Genomic DNA, 20053 nt, shown 5'->3' with positions numbered 1-20053 from the left:
ATGATTAATGTTGGAGAGGTTATGGGAGGATTGGGATATTGATGCATTCCTGGTGGAGTTGTGAAGTGATTCAACCATTCTGGAGAGCAATTTGGAATCATGCTCAAGAGCACTAAAACTGTTCATACCTTTGACCTAGCAATTCTAAATATAGACCTATATTTAGAAGAAAACCTAAAAGTGGGGAAAGTCCCACATGTTCCAAAATATTAATAGCAGTTCTTTTTATAGTGGCAAAGAATTGGAAATTGAGGGGATGCCCATCAATTGGGGACTGTTTAAACAAGTTATTACACGTGAATACTATGGAATGTTGTAGTTCTATAAGAAACCATAAATGGTTGGACTCTAGAGAAGCATGGAATGACTTACAGTATTTGATACTGAGTGATGTAAGCAGAACCCAGAGAACAATATACACATTAACAACATTATGGGATGCAAGTAGCTCCTACTCAGAACTTCAAAGAACTAGGACAATTGTATAAGATTGTCTATGGACAATGCCATCCCATTCAGAAGAAGAAAATCAAAGCAGAAGAACACAAAATAAAACAGAAATCCTTCAGAATCTGAGGAACACTATATTAACTTAAAAAAACCTGTTATTTATTCCTTTATCTTAATATTAATTCCTCATTCAGAAAATGGCTAATCTGATTAACACAAATGTGTAAATACAATATTAATCTGACTGTTCATAGTTGAGGGGAGGGGAAGAGAGGGTGGGAGGAAATTTTGTAACTTAGAAATCTACATAGGCATATTGATAAATGTTAAAAAACCTTTCATAACATGTATTTGGAAAAGTAAAACATCAATGAAAAAAGCAAAACAAAGAAATGAAAAATTCTATCTATACAATTTTATTAATATCTAGAACAAGGAAGGAAATAATTCTATTCTACTATGCACTGCATAATCTACAGCTGCATCAGTTGAAGAGCCAACTTCTGAAAAGACTACAACTAGAACATTTTCCTAAAAGGGTGATTGATATGGTAGTGAATTTAGAAACCATTTTATGAGAAATATTAGAGGGAATAGGTATTGTGAAAAGGGAAAAAAAACCTAATGGTTCTGTCATAGTCATATTGAAATGTATACATGATCTAATGGATTTAGGGGTTCCCTCCAGTGATATAGATTATGATAATATTTGTTCTTCATCCTCAAAGAAGATCAGGACACCAGGGAGGAGATGACCTGACATATACATGAATTAGATTTGAGTGTGTGTGGGGAAACTGGCTAAGCCATCAGCCACACTTTCTCCTCCAGAATCATTTGGATCCAGGGGCCAGCTATCAATCAGAATGTGATTTGCTCAGCCACACAGCTAGTTAGTGTCAAATGTCTGAGTCTGTATTCAAACTCCCACTGACCACAGAAAGCCAATGTTCTATCCAATGCACCACTTAACTGCTCCCTTCTATAGCTCCCCATTCTGTGTCACTTTTGTTTCTGTTCTTTCTAGAGTTTGTTACAAAGTATTTACTTATTTTTGAAGTCTTCCTTTTTCTTTCTCTTGAGTATTCAGAGCAGTGTTCTGATAGTCTTGCTCTCTCATAGACACTCCATATTTTCTTTCAAACATGAATCTTTAATGATGTTCTTCTGTTCTTCAGCAGTTTTCATTAGATATATTGTAGCCTTCTCACTCCTGTTATGCTTCTTTCTATTGTCATTTCTGGGCAATACTCATCTTAAGTTCTCTGAAAGCAGAGGCATTTCATGAATGTTAGCATTGAAAAGATGGGTCTTGGGGCGGCTAGGTGGCATAGTGGATAAAGGCACTGGCCCTGGAGTCAGGAGTACCTGGGTTAAAATCCAGTCTCAGACATTTAATAATTCCCTATCTGTGTGGCCTTGGGCAGGCCACTTAACCCTGTTTGCCTTGCAAAAAACCTAAAAAAAAAAAAGAAAACATGGGTCTTTGTTTTTATGGGAAACTTGAGGTCAGCAAAAGAACTTCACAATTGCTACCCCTCAAAAAGATCATTTCACTCTCCTCCATTTTAGTTCTGAACCAGTCATCTTATTTACTGTGCCATCTCTTTATACTATATACTGTAAGACAAGCTTAAGAAAATCAGCAAGCTCTAAATTGTCAGAGAGAAATAATTTCATTGATGTTTTACTTTTCCAAATACATGTGATGAAAGGTTTTTTTTAACATTTATCAATAGGCCTATGTAGATTTCTAAGTTACAAAATTTCCTTCCACCCTTTCTTCCCATCCACCTCCCCTCACCTGTGAACAGTCAGGTTAATATTGTAATTACAGATTTGTGTTAAGCAGATTAGCCATTTTCTGAATGAGGAATTAATATTAAGGTAAAGTAATGCATGAGTTTTTTTTAAAGTTAATATGTGATATGAATATTACCTTTTTGTGAAATGTACAAATTATTTAAAGTCTCATTCCCTCACAATTTTCTAATTTTATACTAATTTAATGAATTTAGATTTTTACCCCCCCATACTTTTATTAATTTTGAGAAATTAAAAGAGAAAATAACTGGAAGCCATCTGAGTGATGACTAGAGATGTCTATTTTTCTTATATATTTTGGATTTAAGGCAACTATATTTGAATTTTGCTTCCTCATACTATACCAAGGACATTGCTTTGGAATTGTTCAAATTAACTTAGGCACTATATTATCAGTGGGAAAAAAAAACTATAATTGACACATTTAAGAAGATTTGCTTTCAAAATAAATGAATCACAGATGACAAATGTGTTAATCATTTTTAGTTTTATCAGGTCACAATCATGCATTGTACAATCCTTCAGCCTTTCCCTTCTTCTACAGCATACATCAGACCCACAATCTGAGTTAGTCTATCCATCTGTTAATAACTTTTTCATTCATACTGTAAAGAGGATGATTTTGAGAAAATGGTCCTTCTCCATTTCATGGTCATCCTGCAATAAATTTCTGTATTATTATATGCAACTGCATTTTTATATTTGGGTTAAAAATTATTGAACCCTATTTTGAACAGAATATTTATCACAGGAAAACTGAGATAAACCAGAATCATAAATCTTACGCTGTCTTGTAAAATCTTTTTATGTTTTTAAATAGTAGCTACCTTATCTAATTCTTTTAAATTAAGCAGAATTGAGTTCTGATTATTTTCTGAATGGGTTATTAATCTGGTAATGTCCATTTCCCAAAGTTTCCATCCAGTTTTGTAATGATGAAGAATGCATGCTGGCTTTGAGGAAACTTGAAGGGAGACCTCCTCCAGAAAGAAGTTTCATGGTGCATGAATTGTATATGCATAAATATACATACATATATCAAAACATATTAAGTAGAAGTGAGGAGGGCCATGAAAGCAAGGAGGAATAGCACTCTGTTAGCAACAGAACTTGACCAGAGAACAAAGGATCAGAGGGAAATGGGGCAAGACATGTCGATATAGAGAATTGTGCATCATTCCACTAAGCCTGAAGAGATCTGCAAATACCTGCTGTGCTATTCATGTGTCTATGAAATAGAAAATGGGTTGTTCTGTTTCATCATTTTTTCATCTTCTGTAGAATTCTAGATTTTTCATAATTTGATTTTAAAATTTAGGTTGCAACTTCTAGGATAGCTGACTAATGTTATGGAAGGCTGGATATTTTTCCACTATCCTCGTGATCTCTCAGGCTCTCCAAAATAAGAATTACACACCAGAAATAAAAATATTTTCAATTATCTCCTTGGTATAAGGCATAAAGAACACTTATAAATGTAAAACTCAATGAATAACACAGAAGGTTAATTCCTAGACCCTCACAAATCCATTAAGCACCATGAACACCACAGTCTCTTTTAATCTCAGCAGCAGGGTTGTATAATCTGACCCAAATCCTACAACAGAATTTAACCATACCCCCAAAGTCCTCCTGGGTATCCCTGGGATCCTAGCAGCACAATAGGACTAAAGCTGGATTCTTAGTAATGAATGCCATGATAATGAGGAGGGGCAGCATTTTGGGGTGTAATAGGTGATAGAACTTGACCAGAGAACAAAGGAACGTAGTGAACCAGGCTAGGACAAGTGTGTATGGGGGGAATATTAATTCTAAGGGTGAGTACCTAGTATTTAGCTAGAGTCAGACCTTTTTTTTTCTAAAAGTCAATCAAGGGAGAGATTGCCAAAAGTGAAGCATTAATTGCCCAGCAGAGGAAGAAATGGAGTGATTCAGTCCCATCAAAATCTGTTATCAAAGGGGAGAGAGTCAGAAAGTGAGTAACATGATAATATAAAGGAAAAACTGACAAAAAGTATCTAAGATTTTAGAAGGAAGAAAGCTCAAAGAATTTATGTATAAGCAAACAAAACGAAAAGAACTAAATTAATAGTAGAAGGAAGCATGTTCTTCAGATCAAGTGAAAACATTTAGGCATCTCAGGCAAAGGAAAATTAATCAACACTTGATGAGACATAGGACCTTGAGAATTTCGAAGATATCACAGAATCAAGGTTTGTTTTTGAATCGTTTAAGAAAAGGAAGAAAAATTAGGAAAACAGAATTTAGGGCCTGCAGAGCAGGAATAGCTTACAGGATAGAAAACTTTTGCTCCATAGATACAAATTCCTTCAAAGAGGCAAAGAAGAGAACAATTGATGGGACACATGCTAAGTACATTAAAATTTTAATTCAATGAAAATACAAAGGATAAGGAAAGATTAAATAAATATTTGGATAAAGAATAAAAGCATAGAATAGTCAGAAAGGAAATACTAATGATGAGGAAAAGTGAAGGAAATTTTTTTAAAGAAATAGTGCAGGAAATGAAACAAAAACTAAAACAAGGTGAAGAGGAAGTTAAGGGGGATTATACCTTACTTAATTCAGGTGGGCAAAAAAGGAAAAATAAATTGATAAAAGAATGAAAAATGAAGTGAATTTAGGGAAAAGATTTAAAAAATGAGAAGGGAGGATCTTGATGGGGAAAAGATTCAATAGGAACAGAGTTGCTTTAAAACATATATTTAGATGGGAGCAGCTGGGTGATAGAGAGTGGATAGATCACTGGCCCTAGAGATAAGAGGTCCTGAGTTCAATTCCACCCTCAGACACTTAATAATAGCCTAGCTGTATGACCTTGATAAGTCACTTAACCCATATATATATATATGTATATATATATGCATATGTATGTATGTATATGTATGCATGTATGTATGTATGTATATGGATGGTGATAGTTGGTCAAAAAGTGGTGGCTGGTTGCAGTGATAGGCTAACAACTGAAATACTTTCCATATATATATATGCATATATATATATATATAAAGCTAAAATAACTATAAAGTAATAATATTTTGTTTTATATAGAAGAGAGAAAAAAGTTATTTGGGAAAAATAGAAACAAGTGGGAAAACTCCCATAGATCTAGCTATCATATATACCTATATCAATATGAATTAAGTTAAGCAATTTTAAAAAATGAACAAAAGACAGGTCTGAAAAGAAATTTTAAAAAATCTTTTATTTTCAAAATGACAAAAGTAGGAAATCTTCTGAGCTCTCCAAAATTTCCCTCTGAACAACATTAAAATAATTTCTCAAAATGAATTCTAGGAAAGCAGAACCTACAAAAGGTTGAAGTGAAATAGTTTTCCAGGCTAAGATATCTTGGAATGTAAGCATAAAAGATTTGTCTCACTGGGGAAGCAGTGAAGTACAATCTAGCACAGAATCCTCCTTACCACAAACCAGGATCAAACACCCACTCTGGGACCCCAGCTATTAGGAAGGTTTCAGACACCTATCATCAGGTAGCCAGTAGTGAGCCATACCTAGGGCAAGCCAGCAGCAGGTCTTAGAAATATCTGAATCCACGGCAACAACTTCTAGAGCTCTTAGAAACAGATGGTAACATAGAGGGATAACGAATCAGAAGAAAATTGCAGAAGACGCTTTGTGGACACTGGGTACATGATTCTACTACATTGCTCATATGTGGCTCTGTGTCATAATTCTAGCATAAGAAGTAATAATAGGAACAGGGACTTTGATTGTGGTTGCTCACAGACTAGAGCACAGAACAGGAGAGCATTGACCACAACTCTCCTTAGATCATACAACTTTGGAAAAACTGAAGCTTAGAGGAACTGAGAACTAGCTCTGAACACAGAAACATAAAGAGGTTTTGTTTGACAATATACCCTCTTCCCCAAGAACAGAGCTCAACATAAAGTTAGTTGAAAGTCTAGGAAAAAGGCAAGAAAAATGAACATACATCAAAAAAGAACTTTATTATAGAAAGTTACTGTATTTATAGTAGAGATCAAAACAAGCTCAGAAAAAATACAATGAAAAACAAAGCAACAACTTGCAAAGTCTCAAAGAAAAAAGCATTAAATTGGTGTTAGGCTCTGGAAGAGCTCAAGGATTCTAAAATTCAAATAAGAGGCAAGGAAAAAAAGGAGAAAAAAGAAAGTGATGCAAAAATGAGTGTAAATATTAGTAAAGGAGACACAAAATATACTGAATGAAATCACACTGTAAAATACAGGATAGACCAAATCTTTAAAAAAGCAAAAAATCCAGTGAAGAGAAGCATTCTTTAAAAAAGCAGGGATGGTCAAAAGGGAAAAACGGGCTCAAAATTCACTGAAGAGAATTCCAGTGGGGACAAGGTGGCACAGAAAAGTCAGAGACTTTCCTGAGATCTCCCCAAAACCCCTTCAAAAAACTTTAAATGATATCTCAAAACAAATTTTGGAACAGCAGAACCTATAAAAGGGTGGGGGTAACACAGTTTTCCAAAGAAAACTTTGAACATCTGGAGAAAATATTTTTTAATCCCAAGTGAAAGTAAAGGTTAGTCCATGCAGGTCCATGCCACAGCAAACTAGCAATAGACCTGGAGGGTGACAAATAGTGTCAACAATGGAGCTTTACTAGCTTCTCATCCCACAGATGCTAAGGAAGGTCAGAAGGATAAAATGGGGTCCCATGTTGGCACCGGGGCAGTACTCTGCTGAATTGTCCATACTTGAATTAGGTTCTTAGTCCTGGGTCTAAGTCTCTGGGCAAGAAAGAACACTAGAGCTTGAGTTCACAGGAGACCTAGGACCCTGATCATAGGTCCATTGTGGAAAAGAGTACTTGTGATCACTCCCAGTCCAGAGCAGAGGCCAGTAGAGTGGTAGATTTTTGTTTGTTTGTTTGTTTGTTTGTTTTCTCCTTAAATCATAGAACCTAAAACTAAAAAATAATAACTAAAAATATAAGTCACCAGAATTCACTCTGAAAATAGCTGCCCAAACACCTGAAACTTGCTACAGTGTCTACTCCTCTCTGGAAGTAGAGTTCTCTTTTAACATAGTTGAAAGTTAAGAAATTGTCTGGGGAAAGGGAGCAAATAGCAGAAAAAAGGTTCTGATTATAGAAAGCCACTACTGTGACAGGAAAGACAAACTCAGAAGACAATGAAGCCAAAACTCAATATCTAAAAACCTCAAAAGGAAAAATATAAACTGACCTCAGACTAAGGAAAAGGATTTTAAAAATCAAGAAAGATAAAGGAAAATTAGGAAGAGAATTGAGTTAAATGAAAGAAAATAATGAAAAAAGAGTCAATAGTTTGGGAAAGAAAGCAAAAAATATTGAAGAAAATAGTACGACTCATTTTAAAAAGGCACAAAAATCCAATAAAGAGAAGAATGCCTTGAAAATCAGAACTGGTCATATTGAAAAAGCTATATAAATTTCCCTGAAGAGATCTCTTTTAAAAAAAGTAGAATTGGCCAAATGAGAAGGAGATACAGAATATCACTGAAGAAAATAATTTCCTAAAAATTAGAATTGGGTGCAGCTAGGTGGTGCAGTAGATAGTGACCCTGGAGTCAGAAGGTCCTGAGTTCAAATTTCATCTCAGTCACTTAATAATTATGTAGCTGTGTGAACTTGGGAAAATCACTTTACCCCATTGCCTTACAAAAAAAAATAGAATTGGGCAAGTGGAATCCAATGACTCTATGAGACATCAAGAAACAAACAGAACTAAAAAAAATAAAAAATAGAAGATAATGTGAAATAACTCATTGAAAAAAGAATTGACCAGAAAAATAAAACAGGATAGATAATTAAAGAAGTATTAGTCTAACAGAAAATCATAATCAGGAATTCAGAAATTTTTCTATGCAAATGTATAATAGCTTTTTCCCTTGCCTCTCAATCAGCAATGGATTATGGGTGAATGAGTGAGATGGATCTGCTATTCAAAATAAGATCCAGTCTTTAGAAAATAATATGAAACAAAAATAATAGAATTCATTAACCCTTGGTCAATCTGAAAAAAGTAAATCAAATTAACAAAATGCCAACTGAGTCAGCAGAAATCACAAATTGTCAAAGAAATAAAAATAATAACATCTTATAAATAGTAATGTGTTAGAAAAATTGAGATCACAAAAATAGAAGACATTTAAAATATATGATTTCTGTGAGTATCAAATGTAATTATTTTATAAAGTGCTCAATGCAATGACTCATACATAGTAAGTAAGCATGACAAAAATGAATCATTGTCTTAGCATCATCAAAATTGCAGGCTATATCCTCATAATCAACTTCATTCTATATAATAATAAATACATTAGACAAAAGGTCAATTTTTTTCCAATTAATTATAAAAATATAAAATCTCTCAGGAAATATATGCTAAAGCACACAATTGAATTATTTAATTATGAAATTCTTCTTAAAGAAAGATGACTTTAATAGATGTAGGAATACAGTACTCTTTTTTGTCTATATCATTGAGTCAAAAATTAAGTATTTTTAAAATTATTTTGTAATTCTTTTATAATTGAATTATAAAAGGGATACTTTTTGAACTTGGTAAAATAATAATAAATTCATTTGAGAAACAAAGAACTAAAACATTAAGGGAAATGATGAAAAATGGTTAAACAAATTGTGGTACATGAGTGTAATGGAATATTACTCTGCTTTACATATTGTCACCTGGGGAATACAGAGAAATAAATAAAATTTTACATAAATTGTAGCAGAATAAAGTAAAGCCAAGAAAACAATATATAAAAAGACTGAAGGAATGTAAATGAAAAGAACAATCACAAAATATTTAAAATCAAATATTGCATAATTTTAAAATAAAGTCATGGCTTGAAAAAAATATGAGAAAATCCTCCTCCACTATCTATTTACAGATGTGGGATCTCCACAAATGTGACATTGAATATATTTACAATTTTTTTGATAAGCTAAACAGTTATGCTGATTTTTCTTCTTGTTTTCTTTCTTTTCATATTTTTGTCTTCAAAAATAATCTTTTATATGAGATACCCCTTCTGGAAAAGGTAGGAAGAAATATTGGAGGAAAGTGTGATGTAGTAAAAAACAAGACATTATTTTTAAAAAATTAAAGTTTGCTCGAAATGTCCTTTGCAATAATGAATAAATAGGTTTTATCATATGCTTAAATCAGATGATGAATAAACCTTAAGAACAAAATTAATCCTCATTTAACCCAAGAAAGTCAGTTTTACAAGTGGGGCAAATCACTAGGTTCTCCTCTCAGTCTATTGGAGATAGTGATTGATTGATTTTTCTCTTTATATCCTTAGAATCTAACCTAATGTCTGACATGTAAATGCTTAATAGATGTCTATTGAATAAACTATGAACATTTCCCCTTCCCAGTTGAAAACACAACTGGAAGCTTAAACTTCTATTGGTCTTCCTTGACCTTTCTCTGAGATTTAGCAAAAAGTCATGTGATTTCAAAAAAGCAGGTTTTCTCTCTCAAGATATGGTTATTGAAAAGCTAACAATACACATCTATTTTTCTTTTTGTTTACTTCTTTTTAAAAATTGTATTAACATGCCTAAGATCCAAATTACTTGAGTCCTGAGCTAATATTGAACTAGAAGTTAATATATAAACTCACATTGTTTTCACATATGCTCACATAGAGAGTCATTATGTGAATTAGAGCTACTTTGTAGGCTTTCAGTGAGAATTGTTATCTGTATTCCCACACTACATAATTAAGACTTTTGCTGTGCAAAAATCTTCACTTTATCAATACTGTATATTTAGGCATTTGGTTCATGGAATCTTATCTGTGACAATTAAAATTTCATTTTCTCTTAACATTAATTCAATTCTAACATGTCTTTAAATAGATTTCCCAATTAGTCTGGGGAATAGTATTAGTAATCAATGTATATTATGATGTATTAGAACTTTACCCAGTAATAAAGAGTATATTTTACATAAAAGTCCATTCTGACAGGTGATAAAAGCAAAAATGCTTTGTAGAAACAAAAGAAGAGCTAGAGAATCACATGCTGTCACATAGCCAAGTCTGGGAAGACAGTGTGTCCAGCTAAAAGAGATCATCTGACAATAAGGGGAAAAGTTTATGAAGAATAATATAAGATTTCATACTTGAAGCTATGATTTAAAAATATTTAACTAACTGGCACCATTAAATCAAAGCTAATTTTTTTAATCCAAAGATAAATATTTTTTCCAACCTATAATTAAAATGTCATTTTTTCTCATTTTCATTTTTTGCTTCTTTTCAACCAAGAGAAATAATTTTTAAAGATTCTCACTTGTACAAAACAGTAGGTTTACCAGTGCTTGATAAGAAAATAAGAATAGCAGCTTAGTTACAGACAAGACTGAAGAGAACTATTGTAAGACTAATAAGAAGTCAGATTCAGCATATGTGAAATTCAAGAAATATCTAGTTCTCTTTTTTTGAAGGTACTTCTGAGAATCCTTGATTCCCCCATTTGTGTTATTTCTTTTCACTTGCTGACCTAGTTATCTGTTGATTTTGTAGACTGAATAGAATATCTGCTTGAAAACAGTTAACAAAAGCTTTGAACAAAGGGTGATTATGGTTACAAATCTTTTACAGGTTTCTGTTACCTTCTTTTGGCAGGTGTAGGTCTTTATTTGCTGAAATAACTTCCTCTTTTAAAAGGTTGGCTCCATGCCTTCTTTGTTTCAGCTGACATGCCAGCCTCCATTTAACTATTCACTTTTTTTTTAACTGCCAACCATCTGGAGTTAAACTGATTGTGGGGAAAATGGGGGAGGAGGGAGAGGATTTCTTTTTTTTTTTACCTTTCATAATTGTTATCAAGGTGAAAGGTTCTGTCAGACACATGAATGACCCTTCCTAGATCAGATTTCGATGGCACTTCAGAGTAGCAAAAGGTTCTTTTAGATGCTTACTTATAAAATAGCAACCAGAGGCAAAGGAACATGGGAATAGGACCAAAAAATGTGACTAGAAATAAAGATCTGCTCAATTATAATTCAAACAAAAACAAGTGAGAAACTGTAGTCTGTTGAGGCACTATTGGCCAAGCATCTGGGCTTTGGATTCATGCATAATTAAGCTTTAGACAGCTGCAGGCTTCTACAGTGCAACAGGGCACAAGATATCATAATACACAGTAGGCTGCATATCAATGGAACTGTATTTAGATTCATATGAAGCATAAGATTAAAAGACATCAGCAAAAATTAAACAGCATTCAAAATGTCAATGAACAGTTGGACAGGACACTGTAAAAACAATGAATATGTCCTGCTTTTTCTCAATTGTTCTTTTCCCCCCACAAAGAGATTTGTGCAACACTGCTGACTTTGTTCTAAATGAAGAGAATTAGATCAAAGGAATCAATGAGCATTAATCAAGTTTCAGAGCATCGCAGGGAGAATGAAAATGGCTTGTTTTATTTTTAAAGACTTAACTGAGAAAATCACACACAAGCATTGGAACATTGTGATATACAGATGGTGAGCTTTCAGGAGAATTAAATATTCATGAAAGATAAAAATGTTTCCAGTTACATTTTTAACACATTATACTTTTAACTCAATGCTCTTTGTGCTCGCATAATATTCAGATCCCTTTTTTTCCCCCTTACAAAGCCTTCACAGTGCTTCCTTGGGTGCATGTGGGTATTGAGTCCTACTGCAGCTAAGGTGAACACACTATGTGAGTTACCTTCATTCAGTGCCTTTGGTTAGTTCCTTCATTACACTTTCTTTGGAATGAGGGAATAGCTGTCCATCACATTCTAAAGGCTAGGGTCCCAGGAAACCTTTCCTGGACCAGGACAGGCAAGTATAGCTTTTCCAAGTAACTGAATTCTCAGTTCAGGTTGCTTGGACTCAGACTTCCTTCAGCCAGATATTTGTTGTTTCGTTGCATATATTTACCGAAAGGGAACTGAAAAATGTTCTTAGAGATTTTTAATCTGATTAACTTGATTGGAATAAAAAGGATAAAAATTCATACTACCCAGGACAAAACTGTCATTGTTAATAGAATTATTATCCTTCATAATTGTCCTCCAAAACTGGCTGGATTTATATTTTTTCTTCACCTTATCCTTCTTTCAGTTTTAAAGAGTCTTTTTGCATTGGGAAAGATGTATTTTTTGTATGGGAGTGAAATATAGAATTCATTAATGAATTAGAGAAATTAATGAAAACAATTCTGTGTGCCAAGGGGTTTGAAAAGTGGGTAATATGATATTCTAGATGTAAATTAGCTTCTCTATGGATTTATTCAATTTTAAATGAGGCAAGAAATTGACTAACTTTTAAAGGTATTGTTATAAAATTAAAAGTAGGATTCCATAGTAAACAAGTAGAGTTTTCACTTAGTATTTTAAGGTGATTATGTGAAAGATCAATAATTAAAGAATACCTCAGCTTGTCAGCAGCTACAGCACTTGACTGGTAAGCAGGTAAATTTATTTTTTATTGTTAATTTCTGCCACTATTGCTCTACATTGGCTGATCATAACTGCTTTTCTTATTTATAATTGGTTAATTTGCTCAGATATTGAGTATAGAATATTTTATCCTTGACATAGATTTTGATATTTAAATAGCCTTATAAAGTTTAGTTTAGATTTAGTTTTTCAATAGAGAAGACTCTTAAGAAAATCTAATCAGATTCAATTTTCCCTCTGAGAATGTCTTGCTTTGCTTGCCCTTCTATTCTCCCTCAATTTAATTCTCAGTTTTTGTTATAAAAGTTAATTTAACTTATTTTTAAATGTATGTATTGCTTTTTAGATTTTTTTGCAAGGCAACAGGGTTAAGTGGCTTGTACAAGGCCAGACAGCTAGGTAAATGTCTGGGGCAGGATTTGAACTCAGGTATTTCTGACTCCAGGGCCGGTGCTCTATCCACTCCACCACCTAGCCTCCACAAATGTATGTATTTTTTAAAGAACAATTAAAACCTTGCCACATATGAGTCCATATCATTTGGATATTTATAATCTAGTAATGTGTACTTAGAGAAGTAAAGTATCACCTCCTCATCTCTAATGGATAAAAAGTTATTATGCAGAATCCTCATGACCAGGAGTGGTTCATTTGGCAGATTAAGGATACTGATGTTACCCAGTAAATAGAGAGAGAAGTAGGAGACAAGTCAGAGGAAGTGATATCAGCAAGGCAACAAACATTTATTAAGCATCTACTATATGTGAGGAACAACAAAGGAAGATGTGAAGAAATATAAATATATAAAATGTGGTTTTTATGATTAAAGCTAAAAAAATATACAAGAGCTCCATTCAACAATTAACCTCCATGACTCACAAGTACTTACTTTAAAAGCAGAAACAAATAACAGATGAGTGACCTTTTCATTTTTACTAGTTGCAGCCAAATGACTTAGGGTTCTGTGTGTAGAAAAGTTACCTTGAAAGAAGGAATCCTATAAACTTTTGCTTTTGTTTAAGATCCTACAAGCATCTTAAATTTAACTTGTCAAAAACCAATTTATTTATCTTTTGCTCATACATAGACTTCTTCTGAGCTTAACTGTTTCTGTTGAGAAAAGGCCTTCTAGTCACTCATGTTCACATTCCTGGCATTACCTTTGACTCTTTACTCTCCCCTACCTCATATATTTAATTAGTTTTCAAATTTTTCTGTTTTTATCCCCATGTCTCATATCTTTTTCTTTTTTTTCACTTCATTACCTATTTGTTATACTACTCAAATAGTCTCTTAATTAGTCTTCTTCCCTTAAGTTTCTACTCATTCTAATCCATCTTTTATATAGCTTGTAATGTAATTTTTCTAAAATGCAGATCTCACAATATCATTTCTTACTTATTATTAAGACCAATAGCTAGCATCATTAGCTTCTACTCCCAACAACTCCTTACAAAGTCCAAGAACAAATATAATCTTACCACTGAAATCTTAAATTTCATCCCTTGGAAATCTTTATATATTAGTCCATTTCCACTCTCAATGATCAGGTCAAACTGAAATTTTTGCTATCTCTCACACATAGTGCTTTATCTCTTGTCTTTGAATCTCTATGCTGTCTATAGCCATTTTTTTTGAAATTTTTTAAAATTTATTTTATATCATTACAATAATCTTGTTGTGAGAGTAATCATAAACCACCCTGCCCCCCAAAAAAGATGAGAAACCTCAAGAATAATGAGAGAGGAAAAAAGTGTACTTTAGTATGTTTTCAGATTCCAATGACTGTCTCCGAGATGAGTTGCCTTCCCCATCATAGCCACCAGAGAAGTTGCTTCAATATTTTTCCCACAGTTGCTATCACTAGCTGTATTCCCCTCCATTCCATTTCTCCCCACTGTCATCTATTCCATTCTCTTTCTCCTTTCATCCTGTCCCTGTTCAGAAGTATGTTGTATCTGAGTACCACTTCCCAAGATTTTCCTTCTCTTCTATCCCCTACCCCCCCTTCCCTCCCCCTGTTCCCCCTTATCCCATCCCTTTCCTTTCATTTTTCTCTAGGGTAAGATAGATTTCAATACCCTATTAACTATGTATATTATTTTGTCTCTGAGCCATTTCTGGTGAGAATGAAGGCTTACTCATTCCCCCTTTCCTTCCCCCATTCCACCTAATTGTAAAAGCTTTTTCTTAACTCTTTTACATGAAAAATTTAGCCCATTTTACAACTCTTTCCCATTTCTCCCAGTACATTCTTTTTCACTCATTGACTCCAAATTTTCACTTTATTATACTACTATATTCAACTCCTTCCTGTGCCTTGTCTATATGTGCACCTTCTAACTGTTCTTATAAATGAGAAAGTTCATAGGAATTATCAGTATCTTCTACCCATGCAGAAATAAAAGTTCAACATCATTAGGTTCCTCATAATTAGTCCTCATACATCCACTCTATGGTTCCCCAGAATCTTGTGCTTGAAGATCAAATGTTCTGTTCAGCTGTGGTTACTTCAATAGGAAAGTTTGAAAGTCCCCTGTTTCATTGAAAGTCCATCTTTTTCCCTGAAAGAGGATGTTCAGTTTTGCTGGGTAGTTGATTCTCAGTTGTAAGCTAAGATTGTTTGCCTTCTGGAATATCATATTCCAAGTCCTACAAGCCCTTAATGTAGATACTGCTAGATCCTGTGTAATCCTTACTATGGAGCCATGACAGTTGAATTGCTTATATCTTGTTTCAGCTTTTACTATTTTCTCTTTGATGTGGGAGTTTTGGACTTTGATTATAATATTCCTGGAAGCTTTTCTTTTGGGATTTGTTTGAGGAGTTGATCAGTGAATTCCATCAATTTTTGTTTTATCCTATGGTTTTAGAATATCAAGGCAATTTTGCTGTATTATTTCTTAAAAAATGAAGTCCAGGCTCTTTTCCTGGTCATGACTTTCAGGTATCCCAATAATTCTTTAAATTATCTCTTCTGAATCTGTTTGTGAGGTCAGAGAAGAGAGTAGTGTAGAATTTAGAAGATTTTACTCAGGAGTAAAAGCAAAGAAAGTTTCTAGGGCAGGGGAGATAGTCTGAGAGATAATTAAGAAGTCAAGGAAGTCAGGGAACTGGAGGTTATTGTGGTAATTCTACTATTAGATTCTGGACAAGGTAAAACCATACCAAAACAACAGAGTCTTTGGAGAGTAGAATGAGATAAATAGAAAGCAGAGCTAGAATGAAACATTAACTATTACACAGTCAAAAGTTTTTTTTAAGAAAATGTAAAATTTCGAGGGGTAACTAGGTGACTCAGTGGATAGAGTGTTGGCTCTGGAGTCAGGAGGACCTGAGTTCCAATTTGACCTTAGACACTTATTAATTTCCTACTTGTATGACCTTGGGCAAATCACTTAACCCATTGCCTTAAATAAACAACATTTAAAAATTTTAAAAAAAGAAAATGCAAAATTTCTCACATCATATACAACTGATTGTAAAAATAGACTGAGGAAGGGCAGAACCAAGATGGATGAGTGAAGGCAGGATATACCAAAATTTCTTCCCCAGACCACTCTAAATACCTTTAAATAATGACTGTAACCAAATTCTCGAGTGGTGGAACCCACAGAAAGACTGAGTGAAACAATTTACCAGTCCAAAAAAAAAATTGGAAGATCCACAGGAAAGGTCTTTTACACTGGGTTTGGAAAGGACTGCAGTGCTACCCAGGCCATGCTGACTGGGCCAAAACGAACTGACTCCAGCCATCCAGGAACAACATGCAGCGAGCTTGTGTCCCTGGGGGCCCTGAGTCCATAGCAGTAGCAGCTTCCATGCTCTTAGCCTAGAGACTTCCAAGGACAACTTGGAAGATCAATGGGAAAACTGCTGCACCAGAGTGAGAAATGACCTGAGTTCAGTGCAAGCCTCAGTGCAGACTCAGCCCCCAGGGATCATGAGAAGGTCTGGGGAACTACCTCGTAGTGAACCACCTGGCAATTGCTTCCAGAGTGTTCAGTCTATGGATGGTAAGGTATCCAGGGGAGACTGAAGAGGTCTCTCTGCTGTCTATCCCTGAGGCAGAATTCTGTGACTTTGCCGATGCTCACATTCAGGCTGCAGTCTGGGTTCCTATCTCAGGAAAAGGAATTTTACTGCCATAGCAGAGCAGGGACCCTCATTACAGTTCCAGGGCAGAAGGGAGTATGTGTGGTCATCCACAGATCAGAGTATAGATCAGAATAGGCAGAGCATTTCATAAGACCTTGAAGGAATTGAGGTCCCTGGGGATTGTCTCAAAAGGCAGCTGTTAATCCCTCAAAAGTCTGGAACACTGTGCCCTAGAAGCACAGTCAAAATTCAACCAAGACTGAAAATCAGGTCATAGGTTTAGGAAATGTGCAAACAACAGAAGAAAAAAAATATATATATAAGTATAGACTTTGGTCCATGGTCCCATGGAAGATTTTGAAAATTAAGAAAGTGAGGTAGAGTAAAAATTGGAAAGGTCTGTTAAATCAACAGCTTGATAAAGGAGATATCAAAAAGTATAAAGGAAAATAATATCTTAAAAACCAATTTAGGTAAAATGGAAAAAAAAGCATCAAAAGGACAATGAGGAGATGAATGTCCTATAAAGCAGAATTGGCCGGATGGAAAATGAGATACAAAAGCTCTATGAAGAAAATAATTCCTTCAAATGTGGAATGGAGTGAAGCAATGCTGATGATTTTGTGAGAAATCAAGAAATAGTAAAAACAAGTGCAAATAATGAAAAACTAGAAGAAACTGAAATATTTCATTGGATAAACCACTGATCTGGAAAGAAGATGCAGGAGGGATAATTTTTTTTTTGCAAGGCCATGGGGTTAGTTATTTTGACAAGGTCCCACAGCTAAATGGTCTGAGACCAAATTTGAACTCAGTTTTTCTTGACCCCAAGATCAGTTCTATCTACTGTACTACCTAGCTGCCCCTAAGGAAAGATAATTTAAAATTTGGGGACTATATAAAAGTCATGACCAGGCAAAGAGTCTAGACTTCATTTTTCAAGAAATAATCCAGCAAAAATGCCCTGATACCCCAGAAGCAAAGGGTAAAAATAGAAATTCACCTCCTGAAAGAGATCCCAAAATGAAAACGCCCAGGAATATTATAGCCAAATTCCAGAACTCCAAGTCAAGGAGAAAAATATTACAAGTAGCCAGAAAAAACGTACAAATATTGTGGAACTATTTTCAGGATAACACAAAATTTAGCAGCTTCTACATTAAGGACTTATGGAACATGAAATATGACATTACAGAAGGCAAAAAAGCTTGGATTACAGCTAGGTATCAACTACCCAGAAAAATTGAACTTTTTAAAGGGAAAATATGGACGTTCATGAAATAGAGGACTTTTAAACTTTCATGTTAAAATAACCAGAGCTGAACAGAAAGTTGATCTTTGAGTACAAGACTCAGGTATAGCATAGAGAGGGTGGATGGGAAGGGAAAATAATGAGGGATTTAATGATGTTGAACTGCTAATATTCCTACATGGGAAGATGATACTGATAACTCATATGAACCTTCTCATTTATTAATGCATTTAGAAAGGACATATATAGACAAGGCTCAGGACGTAGCTCCTTATAAAATTATAATATATTATCAAGATGGAGTTAATGGGCAAGAAAGGAATGTCTTGGGTGAAAAGGAAACAGAGGTAGAATGGGTTAAGTTATTTCACATAAAAGCAAGAATAAAACTTTTGCAATTGAGTGGTAGGGGGAAAGGTGAGGGGTGGGGTGGGTGAGCCTTTAGTGTCATTAGAAGTGGCTCAAAGAGGAAATAGCATACACACTTAATTGAGTATAGGAATCTATCTTACCCTAGATAGAGGAAAATAGGAGAGAAAAGCGACAGGAGAAAGTAGACAGGGTTAAGGAAAGGTGGGTGTAGGGGATAGAAGAGAAGGAAGTTTGTGAGAGACAGAGTAGTCATATACAGAACACTTGTGAGGAGATTATAGAAAAAAAAATGGGAATGGAAGCAGGAGGCAGGTAGGTGGTACAGCAGATGGAGCACCAGACCCAGAGTCTGGAGGACTTGAGTTCAAATCTTACCTCAGACACTTAATAATTGCCTAGCTATGTGAGCTTGGGCAAGTCACTTTACCCTATTGCCTTAAGCAGATAACATTTAAAAAAATTTTCAAATGGGAGTGGGAAGGATTAGGATGGAGGGAAGTACAGCTAGTAATAGGAACTGTAGGAAAAAAAATATTGAAGCAATTTCTCTGATCAACTCACAATAAAAATTGTTAGCCATCACAAAGACAAAGCTGATGGTATTGGAATCCAGAGTGAAGCACACTTTTTTCTCTCTTTATTTTTTGAGGTTTCCTCTTTCTTTGTGGTTTTGGTTATATTTTCTTTGACAACATGACTATCATAATAATGTAAAAATAAAAATTGAAAAAATAGATTGAGGAGAAAAAGCATTAAAAAAATCAATAGACTTGAACTTCCTGGGCAGAGACAAGATAATGGTAAAAAACTAGGAAACAACTGAAGCATTTCTGGTCACAACTTTAAATGAAGCCTCTAACCCTAAACTTATAAAACCTACAAAAGGAAAGATTGAAATAACTTTTCAGCTCAAGATATCTTGGAGGTTTTTCAGGAAATATCTGCCTCACATGGGTAAAAGGGGATTGCAACCCAGTATAGGCAGGGGAGCGGAGAAGCCATTTAAAGGCTCTTAGCAAAAGGGTAGCTAACTAGCTAAACTACAGGATCCTGGGTTAGCAGGTCACTAGTACAGCAACCCAATAGTGAGGGTCACAATCAGAAGGCAAAATTTAAGCCTCAGAATAGTGGTGCAACAGGCAAGATTAGACTGGGCTACCCTAAAGCAGGGAGCAAGCTACATGTAGCTGAGGCACCAGTAAAGAAAGCCAGGGACCAGATTCCTGGATTCTGAATCTCAGGGGCAGAGCTCAATATTCTAAATGAGCAAAAAAAATGTCAAAGAGCACTAACCATGGAAAACTATTATGCTGTCAGGGAAGATCAAAATACCATATCAGAAGAGGCAAGAAGTAACAAAATACCTTCATGTGTAGCCTCAAAGGGGAATATGAATTGGTCTCATATCAAAAAAAAAATTATTCCTGGAAGAATTCAAAAAAGAATTTTTAAAACAAAAAAAGAGGAGAAGAAAAGTGGAGAAGAGAAATGGGAATCATGCTAGAGAACTACAAAAAAACAGAACAATAACTGACTGAAGAAAAGAGTAACATTTTTATATATTTTATTTGTTTT

Source organism: Macrotis lagotis, chromosome X (genome assembly GCF_037893015.1).
Source record: "Macrotis lagotis isolate mMagLag1 chromosome X, bilby.v1.9.chrom.fasta, whole genome shotgun sequence".
Taxonomy (NCBI): Eukaryota; Metazoa; Chordata; class Mammalia; order Peramelemorphia; family Peramelidae; genus Macrotis; species Macrotis lagotis.
This window is presented reverse-complemented; position numbering follows the sequence as displayed.